The sequence below is a fragment of the Trachemys scripta genome, chromosome 3, assembly GCF_013100865.1.
Source record: "Trachemys scripta elegans isolate TJP31775 chromosome 3, CAS_Tse_1.0, whole genome shotgun sequence".
Lineage (NCBI taxonomy): Eukaryota > Metazoa > Chordata > Testudines > Emydidae > Trachemys > Trachemys scripta.
Window position 1 is genome coordinate 116,326,956 of NC_048300.1, and position 25,059 is coordinate 116,352,014.

Here is a 25,059-nt window from a genome sequence, read left to right on the forward strand (position 1 = left end):
TCACCCCTGCTGAAGGCCCAAACTGGCAGAGAAAATGGGCTCAGAGGTAGTCTCAGCACATCAGGTGACAGTCCCAGGGGGTCTCTGTGACCGAACCCATCACAATCACATCATAGTATAATTTTTTTAAAAGGTCTTTACACCTCATGCTTGTGGAGAAAACCTTTTGCAACTATCTCTGTGCTGAGAGCCCTCAGATCTACTTCTGTGCTCCAGACCTGTCTCCTTCTGTTCCAACTAAATTCTTAGCTTCTCTCTGACATCTCATCAGGGATATCTAGCCATCAGCACAAGCTCAACATGGCTAGAACAAAGCTCCTAATTTCCACCTCTTCCTAAGTCCTCCTCACTATCTCCTTTTTTGATCAGTCACTCAAGTCTGCAATCTGGATGTTATCTTGGACTCTGACCTCTCGCTGGGACCTCACATCCAGGTCATGTCTAAATCTTGTCAATGCTTTCTGCAGACCATGTCTAACCTATGGCCTTTCTGATCCATCCACACAGCTAAAACTCATCTTGCATCTCTATTACTGAAACATCCTTCTTTCTGGTTTTGATAAATGCAGTCATGTCCCACTCATATCCATTCAGAACGCTGCTGCAAAGACCATTTTCCTAGCCCATCATTCTGACCATGTCTCTCCTCTCTTTCAGTCCCTTTATTGACTCCCTCTTCTCTGTTGCATCAAATATAAACTACTGGTCTTCACTTTTGAGACCCTTTGTGGTCAATCCCTACCCTACCTATCATCTCTCTATTATTGAGCGATTGATGCTCAGCTCCTATGAGCCCATGATGCCAGCCTCTATTGCCCACTTCATTTTTCAAACAAGCACCTTCATGCTTTCTCCCATGTTACCGCTGACACCTGGGAAGCCCTCCCTGTAAACATTTGCAAAGCTACCATCATTATCTACCCTCAGAAGCCTCCTCCTAACTCTCCTTTGCCGTGATAGCTACAAAAAACAATTGACAACTGTTAGGCTGCTGGTGTGCTGAGTCATTGTTTCCTTGTACTGCCCTAGCTGTATCCATTGGTTATCTTTTGACTTATACTTAGATTGTAAGATCCTTGGGGCAGGGGGCAACGTTTTGCTGTCTGTTTGTACAGCACCTAGCACAGTGGGGTCCTGACCCATAACTAGGGCTTCTAAGTGCTATGGCAATACAAATAACAACGTTACTCAAGTGTAACCAATGTAACAACATCAGCTAGAGTCTAGAGCCAGCCAAAAACAATAGCTCCAACAGGTGCTAGCTGCCCTGTTTGTCTCTACTGGTTGCTTCTCTGGAGGAAGGCAGGCTTTCCTCACCATCCCATTGGGAGTTTGTGGGTGTGTGGAAACTTTGCTGCTGCCAGTCCACTGAACATCTGCTGGGGTGATGTCAACAGCAGCCCTCACACACAGTAGGTGGAGACAGAGACCTCCTTCTTCCAGGACAGAGCCCAACCTGAGTGAAGACAGCGGATGATGGTGTGGAGAGCTCCAGCCTGCCCAAATAGAAGTGATGGTGAGTCCCCATCAGACAGCCCATGTGTAGATGGCCCCTGCCACTGCAACCCCAAGAATGGGTAGCCTCACTATTCAAGGGATGTGGTCATGTGAAATGTGCCTTGGACCCCAAATCACCTTTATTCTGCCCTACTATAAGGGGTTGTGAGGAGGACCCACCTCTTCATAGGAAGGGAAGGCTCTAGGAGCTAGGCAAGTTCATTGCCTCTAAACCCCAAAACATACAAACTTTCCTCCTAGGACTATATGATCTTGAATTACTGTACAAAAAATAATTATCTGCAGAAGGGGAAGGGCATGCCAAAAACATATTTATCACCCAAGCATTATAACATGGTTGATGATCATCAAACAACCTGTAAAGCTGAGATAATTTTCTTCGTTTTCAAGTAGCCACTGGAAAGCCTCATTACATGCCTGAAGTTGCATTGCTTAGCAACAACATTTCAGAAATTCAAGTTATCAGCATGATCACTAATAAGACAGTACGCCGCAAAAGAATTCTGCATAAACTTAATCCATTTGCATTTCAAAATAAAAGAGAGTAAATGTCAGATTGATTTTTGGAGCGCATCAGCTCTTCTTGCCATAGATATGTTTCATTCTCGCTAACATTTTCAGATTAGAATCAAATCTGAAATGTTTCTAAAAAAAAAAAAAAAAGTGTACAATATTTCTCTCTCACAGATATATAATATACCCACATGATTCCTCTGGGTTAACTTTAGCAGACTTCTTTAGCTGTCTGAAATACATGCTTTGAAAATATGGAAAATACAAGCAGATTTATAATAAAGTGATATTTTCCACAGAACTATCCTATAATCTGTTGTTTGCAATAACGAGTTACAGTTAGCAGGCTGCAAAGCACTGAAATAATTTGAGGGACTCTCATTTTACTTAAATAGGTCTTTAAATGTTTTTCAAAACCTAACAAAATATGCAGGCAAAAAGTAAAGTTACAGGTAGTAGTAAATAATCAAAGACCTGCATGTATAAAGCATATAAGAGCATTGTAGTTGCCAAAACAAAACAAAAACCACAAGCTTAGAAAGTCCAGAATCTGATAATTTTTGTTAAACTAGAAGGAAATGCAAACATGGAAATGCACAGTTAAAGTAAACCAAACAACCTTAACTCTGCTGCAGTAGTGACACACGGAGATTCTCCTCTGTCCATAATGTATTAATGTCATAAATGACAGAGAAGAAGAATACTTTACTTTCAATCAGTTCATGATTAATCTGAGTGCACCCTTTATGACTATAGGGAGTCTACACATAGGAAAGACAGACTTACTTTTCCCCTTTCTTATAAGGCATAGCATACTGAAGGCAATCATCCCCTATTCTTCATTAAGGTTCCATGGGCTACAAATATTATAGCTATTTATGCATATAAACCCCATTTGGCATGACATGAAGTAATAATTCATATGCACAAGGGGGACAATTAAGGTTGCACAGACAATCTAAATTCTGCCATTTCCTTACTTCAGAGTCCTTGATTTTGCAACCTTATGTTTCTTTAACTTACTTTGTATGTGTGTGTATAATTTTTCTAGGTTTTTAAAATACACGAACTTAAAACAGAAATTCCATCATGTCGCATCACTGACACCCACATGATTCATTAGCAGGAGCAGAACCATGAGATCCACCACACAGACCTCTGCCATTTGAGCTAACAGAGTAATTGATAGCAGTAGTAGGCTGCCATCCTCTGTGTGAACCAGCACTACATGGGATGAGCCACACACTTTGCCAGTCGGTTTCATAGATATATGACGACAGCAGAGGAAGAGAGAGACTCAGTAAGTTTGGGGTCCATTTAGGGTGACCAGACAGCAAGTGTGAAAAATCAGGATGGGGGTAGAGGGTAATAGGTGCCTATATAAGACAAAGCCCCAAATATCGGGACTGTCCCTATAAAATTGGGACATCTGGTCACCCTAGGTCCATACCAGGCTCTGGAAGGCTGTGTGCTATAGGGGGCATAGACTCTTTTACCCAATCCTGACTGCTTCTGCCCCATTCCCCTTTAATCTAACATCATTCTAGTACTGTCTCTTCCCCACCCCGGCTTTCCATCCCAACCCCAGTCTCCTTGCCTAGCCAGTGTCCGTCTCCCCCTCTGAGCGCCATTCTTCCCTTCCCCTCCCAGTTCCTTATCTAATCCTTCCCTCTCGTTCATCCCTCCACTGCCTCCTAGTCCCAGTCTCCCTCCCAAAGCTCCATATCCAGTCTCCATTCCTTGTCTTAGTCTCTTTGTCCAGCTAATCCTAGTTCTCCCCCCACAACCCAGCTCCTCAGCAGATCTGTCTTCCCCTCTCATTCCTTCCTCCCAACTGGGTCCTAATCCCAGTCTCAACTCCCCCTTCTCCCCACCCCTAGCTCCCAGTCTCCCTCTGTTTCTCTCCATAGCTCCTACTTCCAGTCTTCCCCTCCCCAGCCCCATCCACTCCAGCTCTTGTTCCTTCTGCCAAGGCCCAGCAGGGCAGCATTGACAGCATGTATCCCTGCTCTCCATTTCAATGCCTGGCTCCACCTTGGCCCTCAACTGCCAGGAGCAGTAATTCCTGGCAAAGTCCTGCTTAGTCCCTGCATCCTTAGGCTGGAGCATGATCGGTGTGGATAGAACCGTCATAGAATTTAGCTGCTCCTACTGAGCATGTACAAACAGATTTTTCAAAAGTTTATAACTTGGTCAAATTTGAGAAAAATTTTCAATGCAAAGGTAAAAGGTACATGCCTGATAGAGGTCACCCCCTGCCAAGTTTAGGCACAAATCAGAGCACTAGAGATTCTCAAAGAAAAGGTTGGCAGATTTATATATATATAAATTATATTTTTAAAACATGATACATAATTACATTTTCTCTACTCTCAAATTTGGCAAGATCTGCGCTGTTAAATTAGATGCAACTGAAAACAGGTTCTCATAATGGGAAGCATCAGGCAACCTTAACAGCTGGTACCACCAGCCCTACCTGTAATACAAATTCCATTTGGGCCACGTAGGAAGTCACCACAGTTACAGAGACAGCAAAAGTTAATTGAATGACAAAGCATCATACATGGTATTAGAGCCATGTCCAAAATCAGTTCTTTTACAGTTCACTCCAAAAATGTGTGAGTAGATGGCTTTACTACCCTCCTCCCCCCGAAAAAATCCATACATACTGCATAGAGTCAAAACTTATCCCTAATCCCTTCTTGGGCTTAAGCTTTATTTGCAAACAGCAAAACAAATTCAAGGCCAAACTTTCTTCCCAAGTTTGGTAACTACTAGCCAGCCCCAGGACTCCTCCCTAAAGGCCATTCAGCCTAGAGACCCACTCCCCTATAACCAGGATGAAGTTAACAAGCACCACATGATGCAATGAATCAACAGAAATCCATCAACATTTCCCTAAAGAGTTTCAACTCCTGCTAATAAGTGGGGACAGCAGAAGAACCATCACATCCTAATTTAAAGCATCTCCTCCATATTTCAGATGCCCAGCCAGCTGTACAGCACAGGAGCCACCACTGTGGGGTGCATGCTGGGCAGGACCCAACCCCCCCCCCGGGGGACAGCATCTGACCAAAAACACCCCGGCCTCCACCCCCAGACTATTTACTAGGTCACGACAGGCCATGGACTTTTACAAAGGGGTCCTGAGCCCAAAAATGTTTAGAACCAATGGTTGAGAGCACTCACCTGGGATGTGGGAGACCCAGATTCATTCAATTCCCACCTCTGCCAGAAGGGGAAAAGGGATTTGCATAGAAGTCTTTTCAGGAGAGCACTCTAACGAGTGGGTTAAGGGATCTTTTGATGTCGGGGTCTCTGAGTCTCTCCTGTTGAAGCTGTTCCACTATGGATAAATACTGAAAGAGTGATTGAAACATGGAGACTAAACCCTGGATCTCCCACCTCCTAGCTCTAATGACGAGGCTTCAGAGTCATTCTCACTCTCTTTCTCTCTCACTGGCCCATGGCATCTGAGAGATGGGAGTTGAAATCCCTTCTCCCTTTCTGGCAAAAGGGGGAACTGAAACTTGGGTCTCCCACATCCTGGGTGAGTGCTCTAACCACTGACCTAAAAGTTATAAGCTGGCTACCTTCTCCTCCAGCTGGATTTTACAGTGGAAAGTTAGATGCCTATAGAGTTAGGTGGCAGACAAGAGAGAGAATGCTGTGGATCACAGTGGTGCCATGCACAGGGACTTAGGTGCCTAACTCTGGAGTTTAGGCACCTAAATTGCTTCATAGCTCACACTCCTAAAGCCTTTAATCCCAAATAACCTCTGTCATAAAACATATATGAAGGCAAGATAGGAGGTGGGCATTGCTAAGGGGACTGACTTTGGTCAAGGTTATTTGGCTGTCATAGGTGTGTTTTCCATACTTTCAAAAGTTGGGTTTCTTTTAAGTTGTAAAATGCTTTTTTCTTCTTGAAGTACAAAATTCTTGCCAAATTTTAATATTCAGATTTCTTTCAACCTGAAACTCCAGCATAAAGGTTCTCTTTTGCCTGGATGTGCTTACCTGTGTTAATATAATTTTTTTGGAAGGAGATAACTACAACAATGTAATGTTAAAGATAGTTTTGTATAGTGCTGTAATTATAAAGACGGTCAAGCCCCTCAGATTTCCACACACAGCTCTGCTGGTTCTGAAAGTTAGGTATTAATTTTAAAAGGCACGTTATACATTTGTCATCTTTAATACAGGAAATAAAATAAGCAAACAACCTTATTCTTTTAAATAATGGTTCTAGAGTCCTAGCAATATCATTAGAAAACAATTGTCTGTGACAATGTATTTTACATTGGCAGTAAAAAATTAAGGGCTAGCATTTTAAAATTGGCAGGATAGCTAGCTTCCCTCCAACACATTCACAGATAGGAACTTCAGACTGGGTTTGAATTGAGAACAAGGTACTCTATTTTTCTTCTGACCAAAGCTTCAATTTGTAGAGGTGGAATATGTCTCCCAGATGGAGGAAGATGTGTGACACTCGGACTTCTGGGTCTTGTCTTTGTGTGGGGGTGTTTGAAAAAAAAAATCACAAAGGACCTAATTGGGCTTCCTTAGCCAAAATGCTTAAGTTTTAGGAGCAAGAGAGGTCAGCACAGCAGTGTGACCAGACTCCATTAGTTACTCACAGCACACTGTTAACTGTGCAAACTCCATACAGGCACAAGCTATAACAGTTCTGGCAACGAATAATTTCCCAGGTGCTTCTAGTCAAACTCAGCAGGCCCTAATGGTCTAATTAACCAGTTTACAGAAAGATAATTAACACTTTTGTTGCTAGATTACAATAGGGTGCAAAGCACATAATCAGACATCCTTTTATGTAAATCTCATATTGTACCCAATAAAGATATCTACCTTCATTTGAAAGGAAATCTCAGGCAGTCCTTGGGATAACTATCTTATTAGCAGCATATTTCTTCTGTCCTGTGTAAAGTTTGAGGGCCAGATGCATTAAAATGGCACATGGTGCTGAACCTGTGCTTTACTAAATGATTGAAACAAACCCTCTACAAATAGTGAAAAGGCAAAGCTTTCTTCATTTAATAGTATTTTCAAACTGTCAGTCTCTGATACTTGTAGGCTTGATGTGTTTTATCCTTTACAGTAACTGATTTATAGGTCTTGTACACTTTAGCATATAGTCACAAGAAGCTAAAGGACCAAGTACCATTTTTATTACACTAGCTCTAACAACTGGTTTTCAGGAGAGAATACTTGCTCACAGTTTATTCTCATTCTGGCAGTTTTGATTTCTGGCTAGTTTTCCTGAAATTGTGTTACTTATTTGAGGTCTCAAGAAAGAAAAAACTGGTTCAGAGGGCTGGTCCATACACAGACTTACACTAATTTAACTTGAAGGGTTACCTACAACTTATTTCGCTATTTTGGTGCAAGTCTGTGTATGGACAGTCATTTTGGAATAAAAAGACAAAAAGCAATTTAGCTAAAGTCTGTTTGCTACTGACACTGAATTGACTTTATTTAATTTAGATTTAAATAATATAATAGAAACCTATACAAAGGCTTTAGGTGCCCTGATAGCATTGCTAGGGGGCATTCATCATCTTGTAAATTTAACAAGTAAATTTTTAGACAGCAACAATTATTCAACTTGACTAGCCAGCCAAGCACAACATTTCTTATTCTGTAACAACAGGGTCCACATACAGACTTTGCACTGAAATAACTAACATCTGTTGTAATTCACACCGTGTTATTTCTGTGCAAACAGGTGTGTTACGTCTTCACTACCCGCCGGATCGGCGGGAAGCAATCGATCTATTGGGGATCGACTTATCGCGTCTAGTGAAGACATGATAAAATCGATCCCCGATGGCTCTGCCGTCGACTCCAGAAATCCACCGCGGCAAGAGGCGGAAGCGGAGTTGACGGCGGCGCGGCAGCGGTCGACTCGCCGCTGTCCTCACAGCCAGGTAAGTCGACCTAAAATATGCAACTTCAGCTACGCTATTCACATAGCTGAAGTTGCGTATCTTAGGTCGACCCTCCCACCCCCGTAGTGTAGACCTAGCCTTAGCCAGCCCTTAGATACTGTTCCAAAGCCAACTCAGTAGGAATTTTCAGCAAGGTTTTCCTGATGGGTAACATAGTCAAGAACAACATTTTGCTATACAATGGCTCAGTGGTGTGCCTGAGTGGTTATCATTTTGTACATCTCTTGATCACTGAAAAAAGCCACCTGATTTGATGGAGGAGAGTAAGCAGCTGATTTCATATGTTTAATACCATTCCTCTTAGAGAATGCCTGAAATGAGTGGAAGACCATTGACCAATGTTTTATTTTCTGGAAGTCCATATGCAGCAAGCATTTGTCAGAACTTTAGTGACTTTGACAGAGTTGGACCAGGTTTTTAGGGGATGGGAGAATGTCATGGAGTTTGAGTTCTGTGAGTCTGATGAGCTGTTTTGGTCTTGAACCTTTTGTGAAACCTAAAGCTTTTACAAATGAGGAAACTGTACTCCAGTTGTCCCCACCAGCTACAAGAAGGAAGGCAGTGAAGTACCCTGCCCTTTGGAGCCAGGAGAGGATAAGTTGCCTGAGGAGGGGAAAGTCAAACTTCATCTCAAGGCTGAAGTGGAAGAAGGGTTCCAACCCTCCACAACCCTAGTATTTTTATGGTTGAGATGTAATAAACCACTCAGAGGGAGGATTCCACTAACATCCCCTTGCTTAGTACAATGGCACGAAAGGCATTGTGGCAATAAAGCAGCAGTGGTTTAGAATTCAGCTGCCAGGACAGTGGGGCCCATTTTCATTTAGCTTGGCCGTAAGGTCCCTGAACTATAGGCCGTGAAATAGGGCACAAAATCAATAACAGAAAAATTAATCAAAAGATAAAACAGACAACAAGTCCTGAAGGCAAATACAGCTAATATGTGAACTCTGCTATACCGAATATTTTTGCATAAGCAAAATCCCCAAATAATTGTTAAGGTGGCTTCGTGTTTATCTAGTTCAATAAAGTCCTGTGCATCATGGATCACCTTGGCTTTTAACTCTAGCTACCTACCTTTGAAGTGTGGTAAGAGTGTAAACCCTGTAGCCTCCAGACATCTCCTGGGGATGGCTAGCCAGTTCTCCATTGCCCTGTCATATTAATTCTTCAAGAGGCTGGCAAATAGACCTCCCTGTAATTTCAATCTACAAATGCTAGACTCTTCAGAAGCCACCCCTCCTCTGCCCCAAAATCTTGACTGAACCGATTCACAATGAGATGTATGGGTGGGTGTACAGAGCTTTTATAGTGAGGAAACCCCACCCATTTGAGTTCACCCTATAGAATTTAACAGGGATGAAGCCAAGAGAGTGATATAATGGATTGGATAAGCTTGTATAGAAATTACTCTAAGTACCTATAGAGTTGCACGGAAAATTATCTCATTTTTACATTGTGGAAATTATCCTTGAGAATTATATCCCTGCTAGAGAATTCTACCAGCTCCAACATTCTACAGAAAGGCTGTCACATTATAGCAAATTCACTTTTCAATAAAAGAAGAATGGCAGGTACCATGTGGGCCTATTGGTATTCACCAGACAGCGCATTCACCAGCTCTATATGTAGATCCAAACCTGACCACCCAAAATAGCTGGCTGCTGACAGTTTTCATTTTAACTCTCTCATTGGGGGTTTCATGCAGCTCTATTAATAGGGCCTGCAAGGATTTTGGTGTCACTGCAAGGAAATTCTCCACAATACAGAGTACTGGACTTCTTAGTTCGTTTTTTCAGCCTGCATATGGCACATTCCCACTACACTCTAATATATGCAGCATTAAGTTTTTAAAGACTGGTCCTGTCTGCCTCCATTTGCCATTTCAGTTGTCGTAATTGGAAGTTCTTTTTAAAAAGTGCTGAAAATAGAACTTTGTTGGTAGATTTCATGCTTAATGGTAACTGGGCTAACTCCTCCTCATTTCCCAGTTTTTCAGTTGGCTTATGCTGAATGTCAGTGTTTTGGCCATTGGGAAAAAGGAAAAAGGAATAGGTCTTTGGTGTGTGCTCACGTAAAAACTGCAACTGAACAAAACATAAAATAAAACCACTACCACTTCTGTGGCTGTTGCTATCCTCTTGTTCTGCTCAAATGCCTTTTTGCATTTCTCTATCTAAAACAAAGCACATTTCTTTTAATTGCCATTGGATTTGTTATTGAGGAGAAGTTAGATAGAAACTTTCTGTAACACTTAATCAAGAGAAAAAGGGATAATTTCTGTGATATTCTTAGAAACATGTACTTTGGACTATGCTTTTGTTCTCTCTAGGACAGGCTTTAACTTTTTCATATCAACTGTATGACTCAGATACGTCACCAGTGACTGGAGTAAGGCACATTTACTCCTTATTCACCATAATCTAAAATATTTTAAACATTTTAACAGACTCTGGATTTCTCAGATGAGCATCTATATTTTACAGCTGTGAGGATCTGAACCAGATAATGAGTCACACCACAGTAAACCCTATAATATTTTGCCTTCTGTATGCTGAAATATAGCTGGCCTGCCAGCCACCCAATAGAGAAAGAGGCCTATTGCTCCAGGACAATACCTTACATGTGTTAATGATGGCATCTGAGACTCTTGACCGCCATCTGCTGGTACACTTGATACAAACCTACATTTTCCAAAAGAACCGTGCAAACATCCCAGATTTTTAGGACTGGGTAGCGGTCCACATACAGTAGGGGATCATTCACCTCAGAACCTCAGCTGGCATAAATCGGCATATTGCTGCTGAAGTCAATACTGCTATGCCAATTTACACCAGCTAAGTATCTGTCCTACTCTCTGGAAAAACAAACAATCCTCCCCTTGTTGAAGAATACGCACAATGAAAACCATCCTTATCCTTAGAAAATCTCACAGATCACTTTGGTAACAAGTTCCTGTAATTAATAGGAAAGTAACAATTGTATAGCACATGGTACAACTGTGGCCTTGCAAAGGTACTGCTTAGAGTGTGCAACTAATCATTAGCATGCACACCTTTTACCAAACCCAGTGCAAGCTCCACGGATATTTTTCAAGTAAACTTTCCAGTCCACTGAATACTTTTATTTACTTGGATTAATTCAGGTGTAAGTGATTGCACCAGGGACAGCCAACTTTGAAAGACTGATGCCCTTTGCCTGAAGAGTCTGAGGCTAGATCTACACTGGGGGGGGGGATCGATTTAAGATACGCAAATTCAGCTAATTCGAAGTATCCGATCTGACTTACCCCGCTGTGAGGACGGCGGCAAATTGACTGCTGCGGCTCCCCCGTCAACGGCGCTTACTCCTACCTGGGCTGGTGGAGTACGCGTGTCGATTTGGGGATCGATTGTCGAGTCCCGACGAGACATGATAATTCGATCCCTGAGAGATCGATTTCTACCTGCCGATCCAGGCGGGTAGTGAAGACAAGCCCTGAGATAAAGTTTCAGGTTGTACTTCTACCTTTATTTTCCTCCTCAAACATCTGACCTTTTGTACACCCTATTTACTGAAGTGCTACTTACTAAGTTTTTCTATATAGACGCTCTGAGATCAGAAATATTGCAGCCCTAGTGCCAGATGTGCTGGTTAAGTGGCAATCACCTGTGAGTACCCAAGCACAAGACATCCTGGTGCTGTCTCTTCCAAGTTCTGCAGTGAGAGCATAGTGGTTCAAGCCTCCTACAACCCACCTGGTCCATCTGTACCTTGGAATCAGTGAGTGCAGCCCAGAAGGGGGCTAACCAGGGCAGCCCAGAAATGCTCTGACTCAGCACAGCATCTATCTGCTTGGATCATGTGGGGTCCTAGAAGAACCCTTTCAAGTTACGTCCCTTCATAGCATAACTCCCTGTGGAAGGGCAGTAGCACTACCTTTGCCTGCCCTCCTGTACAGGCAAGTGCCTTTTCTGTCATAGCTCCCCGGTGCAGATGCAGGGCCATGGTATTTGTGCACCCCTTGTTCCCACGGGGTGAGTCAAGATCAATATGCACAAAGCCTGGCAAACATTCAGAAACAGGAATAATAACATTTATAAGACTCAAACCTCCAAAAATGGAACTTTGGGGATTGTCAGGAGTTTTGTTCCCCCACATCCTCCATGCTATTAATTTGTGGGCACTTTATGGTTCTAACTAGGATCAGAATTGAAGTACCAAAATACCACGAGACCCACTTCTGGTACTCCTGAGATCAAGGAAACAAGGAGCATCAAAAGCCTTGTGAAAAAGATGTACGAGACCATTAGGTCATTGACTCCATCCCTCTGCAAAGGCAGAACAGTGCCCTGGTAAAGGTATACCAATTGAAGAGTTTTTTGTACATCCACATGCAATATTAACCTTTTTCAGTACATTCTAATTATTAAAGTGGTGCCTAGGGGCTCCAATCATGGGCCAAGGCCCCAATATGCTAGGCAGTGAACAAACACAGAAAAAAAGTCACAGCTCCTACCCAGAAGAGTTTATAATCTACGTTCAAGACAAAAGGCAATAATTGAATTCCACACAGAGATGTGTGTGTGGAGGGCAAGGATACTGTATGAGACAATACTGCTTACCTTCATATAACTAGGCTACACATTCCTGAGTGTTTAAGAATATTCAATTTGTTTAGGGGCAGGGTGGGAGCAGGAGTGAATTTAACTGTAATAGAAGAAAAATGGAGACAATAATGTATTTACTTTCAGTCAATGCTCTTCATTCAGAAGTAATAGGGAGTGCCACCAGAGAAGAGCTTTATTTGTACTGTCAACCTAAGATGTTTTGATTCCTTGCTCTAGTTCTAAAAAACAACGCTTTAGCTGCCTTCATGCTAACAATAAAAAATTGATCTTACTTTCACTTGCAAATTAATTTCATGCTTTCTCTTTCAGTGACACCATTTTATAGGCATATTTTCAAAACATCTCCTCCGCCTCCTCCTCCTCCCTCAACTCACATACACAAAAACAGAAGGAGGACTAAAGCACTCTCTAAATTGAGCACTGAGACCCTGATCTGGGTCTGACAGGAAGAACCTGCATTCAGGACCTGAGCACGTTAAAATTTTAGCCAGAAGGCAAAAATCAGGATACAAGGAGGATCCCAGTGAGAATGCATTTAATTTAGAATAGATGTCTGTTGAATTTCTATGGAGAATGTTATTCTGGTTTACAGTGATTAAATTGTCCCACGTTAGAGATCTGCAGAAATAGAAGTGACAATATCTGGAGTTTTCTCTGAAGGACTGGCTAAGAGGGGATTATTTTGTAAGCAATTCATTTGGCACAAATGCAGACACACACACAAAATCCAGCATTAAACAAAGCTGAGCTTTTATGTATATGGACAACTAATCCTTCTACTGTGAAGACCGCACTATTTTCTCCTGAGGGGAAATGAAAAAAGGAAATAATCTGTACTAGAGCCACACAACTTCAACTGCTTGTCAAGAGGCTGATGCAAGATACTATTACAAGTCTTATATCCCATCGACAGTGTCAGGGGTCCCATTCAAAAAACAGGAGTTCCTCTCCTCCCTCTGGTATTTACTGAAAAAGGCAACCACATTAGCCTTCCCCTCCCTATCTGACCTATCCTCACAAGATCAGCTCCAGTCTGCACTCTGCCAACTAAGCCAGCCTCCATCTCCCCATTCTCTGCTTCTCTGAAAAGCCCTTTCCTTCTTTTATCCATGTTGTCCCTAAGGAGTGGGAAAAGCTCCCACGGAAAATCCAGGGAGTCATTACTTTGTCCTCTTTCAAGCTCCTCACCTCTGCTGAAGCGCATACAATGAACCTGATAGTGGCTAGACAGGTAGAGAGCTGTAGTCACTGCTATTGACTGGCCAAGGCGTGGGCACCTCCTATTATATCTGTTACCCTATTTACTCCAGCTCACCCCGACTTGCTTCTTTGTCTCATTCACCTGTTCCATCTTGTCTTTTGGGCTACCAGGTCTTTGGCACAGGGGCAGTCTTTATGCTTGTACAGTGCCTAGCACAATGGAGTGCAGCCTGGTTGCAGCCTTTAGGTGCTATCACGCTATAAACATTGTTAATAGCAACACTTTCTCTTATTCCCAACTCCTACAAAATGGCAGGATGATATTTTCTCATTCATCCCTGAATAGTGATACCAAGCCCTTTTCTGAGTTCAGTCCTAACTTCATCAGCTAGTCTTGCTCAAATCTGTTTAACCAATTCCTGAATTTCTCGCTCAGAAAGATACTTTTCCTGGCTATCACTGCAGTGATCCTCACTTTCTTACCAAACAGTACTGAAAAGGGATCCCAAATGCCAGCAATTTCTTATGTAAGTTGAACTGAAGTCATTCCTGGAAAGGAAATTTTCAGCACCAACTTACATTATTACGTTTCTAATTCTGAACTCCTCCAAAGCATCTGTTTCTATCCTAGCAATAATACTGAAGTCTTACAGTAGAACCTCAGCATTACAAACACCTCGGGAATGGAGGTTGTTCGTAACTCTGAACAAAATGTTATGGTTCTTTCAAAAGTTTATAACTGAACATTGACTTAATACAGCTTTAAAACTTTACTATGCAGAAGAAAAATGCTGCTTTCCTTTTTTTTAGTAGTTTATGTTTAACAGTACCGTACTGTATTTGCCTTTTATTTGTTTTGTTTTGTTTTTTATGGGTTTCTTTTTCTTTTTCTTTTCTTTTCTTTCTTTTTTTTTTTTTTTTTTTCTTTTGGTTCCAAATGAGGTGTGTGGTTGAATGGTCAGTTCATAACTCTGGGGTTTGTAACTCTGAGGTTTGACTGTATAATAAAAACTGCAATTCTCACTCTCAGCTCTGTAAAATGATTAGGGTCCCATCTTTCCCCCACTGCACAGAATCTGAGGGGTGGTTTGGAAGAATAGTGCTTAAGAGAAAGTGCAGTATTGTGGCTATTTTCCTTCACATAACATCTCTTCTGTGTGCAGTCTCCAGTGCTGTAGGCTGAAGTACTGTGTCCCGATTTCTCATCCCTGAGAAGGATGAGCAGGAAAAGTGCTCTGTGCTGTGCTACGGTACACTGTGAAAAAAAAAAATCTTCTGAGGCCTATGAGTTTCTTTTCCTCCACAGTCCCAGAGGCTTACATTTACCTGGCAAGCCTCTCTGTAGCAAAGATTATATTACTTACAGTACTGACAATGAGTTTTGTGTTCCAATGCCCTTGTGGTCTAGTATACTTTAAACACATCAAGAACGGTAGCAGGGCTTTGGTGAAGCACACACTATCTACTCCCTGCGGAAGGAGCCTGCCGGTGGCTGACCTTTTAAAAGCAAATATGCCCACGACATGAGCGAGTCTAAAGTTTAATGGTAGTGAAAGCGGTAGCAGTGGAACTGATGAAGGCAAACAGAGACAACTTGTTAGTTAAAAAGCAGGCTCCCTGGATTTTTAAATGTTATTCGTGGATCTATTCCTTGGGCAGGATAATTAGCATCCATATATTTTGATCGGTGGACTTAAGGAAAAATTCTGAGCCAGTTCCTCAGCTGGTGTAAATCAGTGTCGCTCCAGTGGTTTCAATGGAGCTGTGCCGTCTGACACCAGCTGAGGGGCCAGCCCTCTGCACTGACAGAGACTGTGCAGCACAAAACACTCCTGTTTAATTTAACAATAAAAGCCAAGAGGTTTTAAAACAACAACAGTCTAGGCCGGAAAGAATTATTTTGTGTTGGAGGTAGGGGAGGATTCCCCACATCCTGCTGCCCTCACCCTGCTTTCTCTCTGTTACAGGGCATGCTCCCTCACCGTGTATTTCTCTTTGCAAACAATTTGCACACACTCCCCTGTAGGTCCAACCCTGTGTGCTTGTCTAAGGCCTGGTCTGCGCTACAAAGTTAGGTCAATGTAACTTGCCTTACACTGACCTAGCTGTGCATCTGTCTACACTTACATTTGTCTCCCACTGATGTAAGCTCTCCATTGTGCTGAGATGGTAACACCGCCCCTGCAAGCGGTTTTGAGCCAAAGTCAATGAACTGCAGTCAAGGCAGTGCAAATATAGACACTGCATTACCTATGTCGACACCGACAGCTCTCCAGCAGCTGTCCCACAATGCTCTGGTCATAATTGTGAACCACACTGCCCAGGGGTCACAGAGACAGAAGCCCCTACTTCCCCTTTACAGCCCTGTGAATTTTTGAAATGCTCTTTTCCTGATTGTCCATCTTGGCGAGCATACCTCCAATCACTCTCCATTGTCGTGTGCAGCTGACCATGCCAGCTACACATTCCAGACCCACACTGGCCTGGAATAGACAGGAGATCTTGGATCTCCTGGGCCGGATGGAGAAGAGGCTGTGCAGGCACAACTATGGACCAGCCATAGAAATGTGGACATCTACGAGCAGATTACGTGGGGGATGCAGAAGGGTATGACAGGGACCAGCAGCAGTGCTCTGTGAAAGTGAAGGAACTGCATCAGGCATATCAGAAGACCAGGGAGGCCAACAATTGGTCTGGTGCCGAGCTGCAGACCTGCCACTTTTACAAAGAGATGCATGCCATATTTGGCAGAGACCCCCTCCGCCACAAACACATCACTATGGATACCTCTGAGGAGTCCAACTCACAGGTCCTTGCCATGAACAGCAAGGGATAAGAAGGAGGTGTAGGAGAAAGAGGAGAAGTATGGAGGACAATCAACTGGGGGGTCCACCAATGCCATGATCCAGGACCTGTTTAAGACCCACTGCAGTCCAGTCAGTCCCAGCAGTTGAGCACGTGAGCCCGATGCAGGGGAATGAACCTTGGGTAAGTGTGTACATTTCTTTCCCATTAGTGATGTACTGGTGGCACTCCCAACTCAGCAAGGCAGAGCTATTGACTTCTCACTAATTTACTCGTACTAGAAGAGAGAGCAGTACAACAAAGAGGGGCAGAGTTATCTGCTTTTCAATGCACTGTGGAGTTAGGCGGTGGAGGGGGCATGAGGAGCAGTTTGCTTATGTACACAGGGAAGTCCCTTGAAACCTCCTGAAAGATTTTGCTGAAACGTCCATGGAGGTACTCTGCAATCCTCCCCCAAAGGTTTCTAGGGGCAGAAACCTTATTTCTGCCTCCACGGTAGAACACTTTCCCACTCTAGCCAACGATAACTTCAGCAGGCACCATTGCAGTAAACAGGCTAACAGCATATTGGCTGGGCAGCTTCGGGACACCAGCAGCAGCTGCACGTTCTGTGCTTTTGTTACACTCAGGAGTGAGATAGCAGCTAAAATCACCACCACCTGTGGAAAATGATACCAGTATTCGGTGCCATTGTCCTAGACTCATAGTTTCGTGCAACTGAGCAATTCCCTCCTCATTTCCCTCACCCCTAATGGGCCATACTCCATACTGCTCTGAATGGTGCCGTGCACAAGCATTCCATAGCAGAAGGGTCAATAAACATGTCTTGTTTAAAACTTTAAGGAACAAGGGAAGGGAGTTCTGAGTCTTAACTTTGTGACTATACTGACAGTGGTACCAACGTGTGATTTATCTCTTCCTGCTGCCATTGCTGCCTTGAGAGTTCCCCCTCCACGCGTGGGGAATGCCTGAGCCAGATAAGGAGGAGATAGAAGAGGACTTGGGATGACATGTTTGGGGAAATCCTGCAAGCCAGTGCTGCCTCTGACTGAGAGCACAGGGCCTGGAGAGTGAATGTTGCAGACAGCCTGGAGAAGGAAAGAGCGGAGAGGAGACACTCCCAGAAGGAAAAGGAGAGTGAGATGCAGTAGAACATAATGAGGCTTCTCCAGCAGCAAACACAAGTGCTGCAGACTCTTGTAGACCAATAGGTTCAGCAAGCTCAGGCTCCCCTCCCTTTGCAGTCCATGGAGAACTCCCTACCCCTCCTCCTCCAATGTTTCACGTGGCATTAGGAGCCACATCTGTACTCCTACCACTCCACACCAAGAGACACCAAGAACATCACAGCTCACATACATTGACTTCTGAGAACCACAGTTGCTGTATCAGTAGCCAAAATGGACATGAATGTTCTTTCCCCTTCCTTAAGCTCTGGTTCTATAAATTTGTTAAGGTTTTTGGTGTATTTGTTTTTAACTTGTATAGAATTTTTAAAGAGTTTTCTTTACTCAATAAAACTCTATTGTTTGGAAAATAATTCATTTGTATTAATTCCCAACATATGCTGCAGAATGCCTGGCAGCAGTGAAAGCACCCACTTACTTGTTATTGTACACGGTGACACAATTCAGACGATCGGTGATAAACATAGCTTAGTAATCATAAATGTACAGCAAGAATCACAAAATTAATAGGTGTGTTGTCAGTTTTTTCTTCATAGATGTGCACCAAGCACCCGCACAATTCCTAACAAGCCCCCAAACTGTAGGGCCAGGTAGAGCACAGTATACCACAACCCATTGTTAGGGTAATCTTTCAACGTCTCCTTAGCCATATTGCTACGCATCGAGCTCTTCCGATAGCTCTTGTGTCTGCCGCTCCACTTCCACCCTCCACCTCAGCAGCAACTTTCCTCCCTTTGCTTCACGGATATGACTCAGAACACAGCAGGCAGCTTTAACCATTGGGATATTTTTCTCACAGAGATGCAATCCTGTGAGTAAACAATGCCAGTGCCCCTTCGCTCTGATAAAAACATAGTCAACTGTCATTCTGCACCTGCCGAGCCCATAACTGAATGTTTCCTTGGTGCTGTTGAGGTGGCCAGTGTACAGCTTCATAAGCCAGGGGAGCAAAGGGTAAGCCAGATCCCCCAGGATCACTATTGGCATTTCAACATCACCAATGGTAATCCACCAGTCAGGAAAGAAAGTCCCTGCTGGCAGCTTTCTGACAGTTCTGTGTTCTTAAACATACAAGCATCAATCACCTTCCTTGACCAGCCACCGTTGATGTTGGTGAAGCGTGCCTGGTGATCCACCAGCACATGCATAGAAAAGTAGTCCTTTCTGTTGATGTAGTCTGTGGCAAGGAGGTCTGATGCCAAGAGTCACAGTCCTGCACAGCAGGAGGCAATTAATGGCCCCGTACACTTGCATGACAGTGGCCCCCACAGTGGATTTTCCAACTCCAAAATGATTTCCTACTGACTAGTACCATTCCAGCATTTCAAGTTTCCACAGTGCATGTCATGCTGTCTGGAATGGCTCATGATTGTGAGTGTCAAGAAGCAGGGAAGAGACCCCCAAACTGGTGGTGTGTTCTATAATTAGATTTCACCAACCCAGTAACAAGTGTGAACTTCTAAAGCACTATACCAGTCTTACCTCAGAGTCACAGACCGTCCCTTTGGGCATTCCAGTCTATCTTGCCACCTAGGCAAGTTGGACGTAGTGAACGATGGATGGTTACTATACACCAAAAATCACAAAACATTCAGGCTGCTCCCAGACCCAAAAGACCAGTCACTTACCTCAGGTCAGTTTATATCTTAGATCTCACACCAAAGACAATGCTTTTAGCTAATCCTGTAATATTCTATCTAAGGATTTATAAAACTTAAGAAAAGAAATGAGAGCCTTATTACAAGTTTAAAGCAGGCAAACATATATACACAAATGAGTTGCAGTCTATGGTTTCACAAGGTGACAGCGTTGTAGGAATCTGTGACCTCTGAATGTCTTTCAGGGCTAACCCAGGTTGACCCAGGGGATCTCTGCTTCTGCGTCATAGCTCTGGCCCTGTGAGAGGCAAAAGAGATGAAAAAAATTCTTGTTAGCAATTTGTATTTCCTTCTTCCAGAATTCAAACTGATGGGATAAGCCCTTTTGCAGATAGCCTCTTCATGGGTGCAAGTGGACGATTACATCTCTCTCTCCTCCAGCACACAGGCTGGGCTAAAACTTTTATACTATGTTAAGCTGATGCCAATATGCCTAATGCATATTTATTAGGGGTTTTCTCCCCTCTTCCTTAGTTCTATTTCCTCACCCTACTAAAGTTGGAGTGCCCTTCTCCTGTAGGTTAATATATTCATGATCTCAAAATATATACATCAATTCATTGCCATAGCACTCTTGTGGGCAGACATCTGCAGATGTTCCTATCCTAAAATATCCAAAAAGCTGGTGTTCGCTCATATTCCTGTGGTTGCCTGGGGTCGTTATATATAAACTTCCCCTTTTAACACTCTATTCCCAGTTCCCCAAAACTTAGGGATGACCTGTGGACCATGTATCTGTGTCAAAGTTCATAGACCTCAAGCCTTATGCTAACTGCTGAAGCCAATGTCTTACAAAATACAGGCCTGTAGGTTCCTTGCGTTCCTGCTAAATAAAATAAATGCTAAAGCTAGCTCTATAGGCTACAGTGTCCCCACAACATAAAGGTTTTCCCACACTTCTACCTATTTCCTAAGTACAAGGCAAGATGGAGGAGAGAGATCTCATTTCTCTCTCGGCTTCTGGGCTTCTTTGCCCTTCCTTCCAGCCTCCCCTTCTCCCTTCCTGTTTCCCTTTTAACCTTCCCAGCTTACAGTATGACTCCCTTAGTAATTGATTAATAACCAGTCCTTAATCAACTATCTCCCCAATGTGGCCGTTGTGGAGAAGCTTACAGAATACCTAGAGTGCTGTTTCAGCCTTAGGCTACTCTCATGTGTCACACACACACCCCTGCCCCCCCAATTTTAATCTCAAGCAAAGTGTGAGAATGACAATATTAAAGCAAACCTCTTCTTGTCTCATTCACAGCTTGTCCAAGATGAAAGCACTCTGCTTAGGTTTGCAGTAATAGAGGCTGGTGGTGGCATCTCCTAATACAAATATACCAATGGGTATGTGGATCTTGCCCTTTTTTAATTCAGAAATGTATTGCTGGAAAAACTGTGATGGGATTTTTTTTGTTTTTACAGCCCTTTGCATTCTACTTCTCCAAGACAGTGTCTTGCTGTCTCTTCTTAATCACTTTGTTTTCTATTTCTAATTTTTGTTTATTTTATATATCTAATTTTCCTCTTTTCTGCCATACTAGCTTTTGAAATAAATTAAAGCCAAGAATGGAGCATACTTTCTTGCTATTATAGAAATCATTTTCACTACAGAAAATTAGAATACATTTTGTGTATACTAAGCAAGCATTAAAAGTAGTGTGTCTGGCTTTAAATCTCATTTCTCAGAATTGCAACATAAGCAGTTTCACTGGGTTCCTTTTAAACATTTTTGTCGGGGTTAAGACAAATTCATTTCCCAGTGGTATATGTTTGCATGAAAATAGAAAATATTAAATATGCTCATACATGATCTGAGAAAAATTCCATACAACCAAATGAAACAGGCTTTTTTGGAGATTACCTTGACTACAAAAATTTATCATTCCAGAGTATGTCAGAGCCCTACCATTCTGGTAACATGTGCACTATTTTTTACTTGTCAGTGTGGGATAAAAACCTAAGATATGCATAACTCAGCTACTTAAAAAGTCAAGGTAATCTAGTCAATTTAAAAAAAATAATTCAAAATGATTTCAAAATAATTTTAAATGTTGCACCTGCCCTCACTTTCCCCGCCAATTTCAGCAGTTTTACAATCACATTTTCCTATGTTTTTAAAGCTTCTCCCTTCTGTTGCTGTGAGAGAGGTCCAACCTTAATGGAAAGTTGATTAGTTGAAAACAAAAATGTAATTTAAATAAGAGTTCTGGTTGGAACTGTAGTTCAGTGGAGTCCAGTTAACATACAAGAAACAATATTACTTGCTTTACAAAAAAAAAGTCCTCCCTTTTTCAAAACCCACAAAGGTAAGTGTGTCTGGAAACCAGGATCCAGCCTATCCTCACTCCTATATAATCCTTCCCCTCAAACTACCACTCCAACTGATGTACAGCACCCACCCAGAGAGGTCAAATGAATTGTCCACATTTGTATGAAGCGACAAAGAGTCCTGTGGCACCTTATAGACTAACAGACGTATTGGAGCATAAGCTTTCGTGGGTGAATACCCACTTCGTCAGACGCATGTAGTCACCCACAAAAGCTTATGCTCCAATACGTCTGTTAGTCTATAAGATCCAGACTAACATGGCTACCCCTCTGATACTTGACACATTTCTATAGTGAATCAGCAGCACAGCTAGATTAGAATCTAGAGGTCCAACCCCTCCTTTCCTTTAACCACTGTAAAGACAACATTCCCGAAAGCTTCTTTTGAAAAATCAATTCAGGTATGGAGGTAATCTCTCTGCCGTCTCCTTTTCCTAAAACAATTTACCTTATCTCCAAAGGCTGGAAGCTAACAGCAAATTTGTGAAGTGGGGGCTTCTCCAGTGTGGAGAAGAAACACACAGCTAGTATTAATAGATACCTTTCTTTGAGAAAAAGATATTTTCCAGAAGAGCTCTGGCTGCAAATTTGGTAATGGGGCATGACAAAATAGCCAGTTCTCTCTCCATCCACTTCCCCCCCTCCCTCCACTACCACATCTGGCTTTTCAAATTCAGCATAATGCAAGCTTATAACAATAAGGCGTGTAAGGTTAAAAAATAGATTAATCATATGACTTACCAAGATGGCTTCTTCTTCAACCCAAACTATTTTCCATAGTCTTGGAATCACAGAAGAGTGAACCAGCTACAATTATAAGGTCTTATTGTTTCCTATCCTAAAGTTTAGACCCTCCATAGAGCTAAACTGATCTATGGCCAAGATGGGTAAAAGTGATGAGTGATTTTGAGTGTCCAACTCAAGACACCAGAAAGGTCCTGATTTTCAAAAGACAGGCACTTGACACTTCCTGGAAACCAGGCTCGTTTAAGAAGTCTCAAGCTGGGAGCCCAAAAGTCAGTTGTTAAATTCTAGCCTTATGTTTTTGCAAGTATTTTTTTAAATGCAAACTCAGCACTATGTTGACCATAAAGAGAACATATCATGCACTGATCATGGCTAATCCTTGCTTGTCAGTTTTTTCTGCTTATTGGTTGTCTGTGTTCTAGCTTCAGTGTGACCAGCAAACTTGTATTCTTTTGTTATTTTGAATTACCTACACTTCTGACTTTCCTTCAAATGTAAAACTCTGCCCCAACCCACACAAAAAAAATCCTGATCATTTTTTGTTAAGTAGAAATAGTGTCACTAGCACTTTGCTGTGTAGCCGTTACTTCTCTTTTTAATGCTCTGAACATTTATTTTTTTGTATTCTTGAAGCTTTTGCAGCGTAGGATGTCATCCTGTTGCCCTTGTCTCTACTGTGAAAAGCCTACTCCCATTCCTTTGCAGCTTGCAAACAGCAAAAAAGGCTTTAAGGAAAAAAAGGAAGAGGAAGATGGATTCACTGTTTAATAATCAAGGGACTGGACAGCACCTCCCCCCCAGAATGCAATACTTTGACTAAAAAACCTGAAGGTGACTGAATACACTTAACACATTCACAAAGCTTTCTTGTTCCCATAGGAACAACATAAAGTGGAATTTTAGGCCATGTCTACACTTACCGTGGATCGACACTGCGGCGATCGATCCACCAGGGGTCGATTTAGCGGGTCTTAGACCCGCTAAATTGACCACAGATTGCTCTCCCGTCGACTCCGGTACTCCACCGGAATGAGAAGCATAAGGTAAGTCGACAGAAGATACCACAATAAGTCGACCTAAGCTACATCGACTACATTATTCACGTACCTGGAGTTGCATAACTTAAGTTGACTTAACCCCGTAGTGTAGATCTGCCCTTAGGCACTGGTCAAAGACTTAGGAAAACACTATTCAAGATATTCTTGCCTTCTATTTCTTCCCTGATTGCCACTTTCTTATGACAGATTTCTAACTTCTAATTTAACACACTTTACCTAAGACCCATCAATTCCCCCTTGATCAGTGCTGGAGTTAATATAGTATACAAACCATTTGCATCTTCTTTAAGCTAAGTTAACCCAATACATTGTCATGTTCAAACATTTGGTCTTTTGGTATACATCTTTGCAAGTTAAAGATTAAAGCTACAGACACCAATCTCTAAGTAAATGGTATTACAGATTGGAAATTCTAATGTTCTGTTTTCTTTCAGTACACTATGACTCAGTTTGTTATAGACAGACTTTCTAGTGGTTACTCTTTGCAAAGGGATTCTGCATTTTTGTATTCACTTCAACCTGTGAAATTACTTTCCCCTCATTTTCCTCCATAAATGTGCATTTTTAGAAAGAATGATGCTTTCCTATGACAGGCTGTGCTGCAAAATATCAAAACAAATATTCAAAGCAATTTAAAAAAAAAAAACACTTTTCTCTTTGGCACTACATGGACAATCTCCTTAGATCAATCATCTAATTTATTAAAGAAGAAAATGTTTCTACTGTGTTATGCACAGTAGAAATTCCACTTTAATGAAATTTAAGCCTTTTCTTCAGTTTAAGAAATCAGCACAAACGTCTTGTTTTGAAAGTGTCTACTTGTGCTAAACCTATCAAGGAAGACTTACTTATTTACTATGTAGGGTAGTAAAAGTTACAGAAGACACAAGATGATACAGGCATTCTGCCATTTTAATTTTCTGTATAAAAAACAAGCTTTGAACTCTAGGGTAATTAGGAGAGATACTGATAAGCTAACTTCAAGCACCTAATAGAGGACATAGACTTCTGATTCAAGAGGTATCATAATTATGCCAACCTGACTTGCTGCTGTAAAAGAGTAAAAGAGGGTAGGAATTGTCTTACAATATGCTTGCACAAGTCATAGCACAATGCAGCTCTGACCTGGTTGGGGCCTCTAAGCACTACTGTAAAATACATTAATAAAGTTATTGGTATATGGAAACTTTCATCTAATTCACTTATTCAAATATGGCTTAGACTGGTACTAAACAAAAGTTGATTTTATCTGCTGGATGGTATCCTATATATAAAGAGTAGATGACTCATTTTCTGGTTGATAGGTGTTTGCATCACATTAAGCATTGAAAATAGGCATTTCGGGATCGGCAACGTTCAGCACGCGGCTCGCCAAGGTAAGCACCCTAGCAGGCCAAGCCAGTTTATTTACCTGCTGACGCAGCAGGTTCGGCCGATCGCGGCCCCCACTGGCCATGGTTCATCGTCCCGGGCCAATG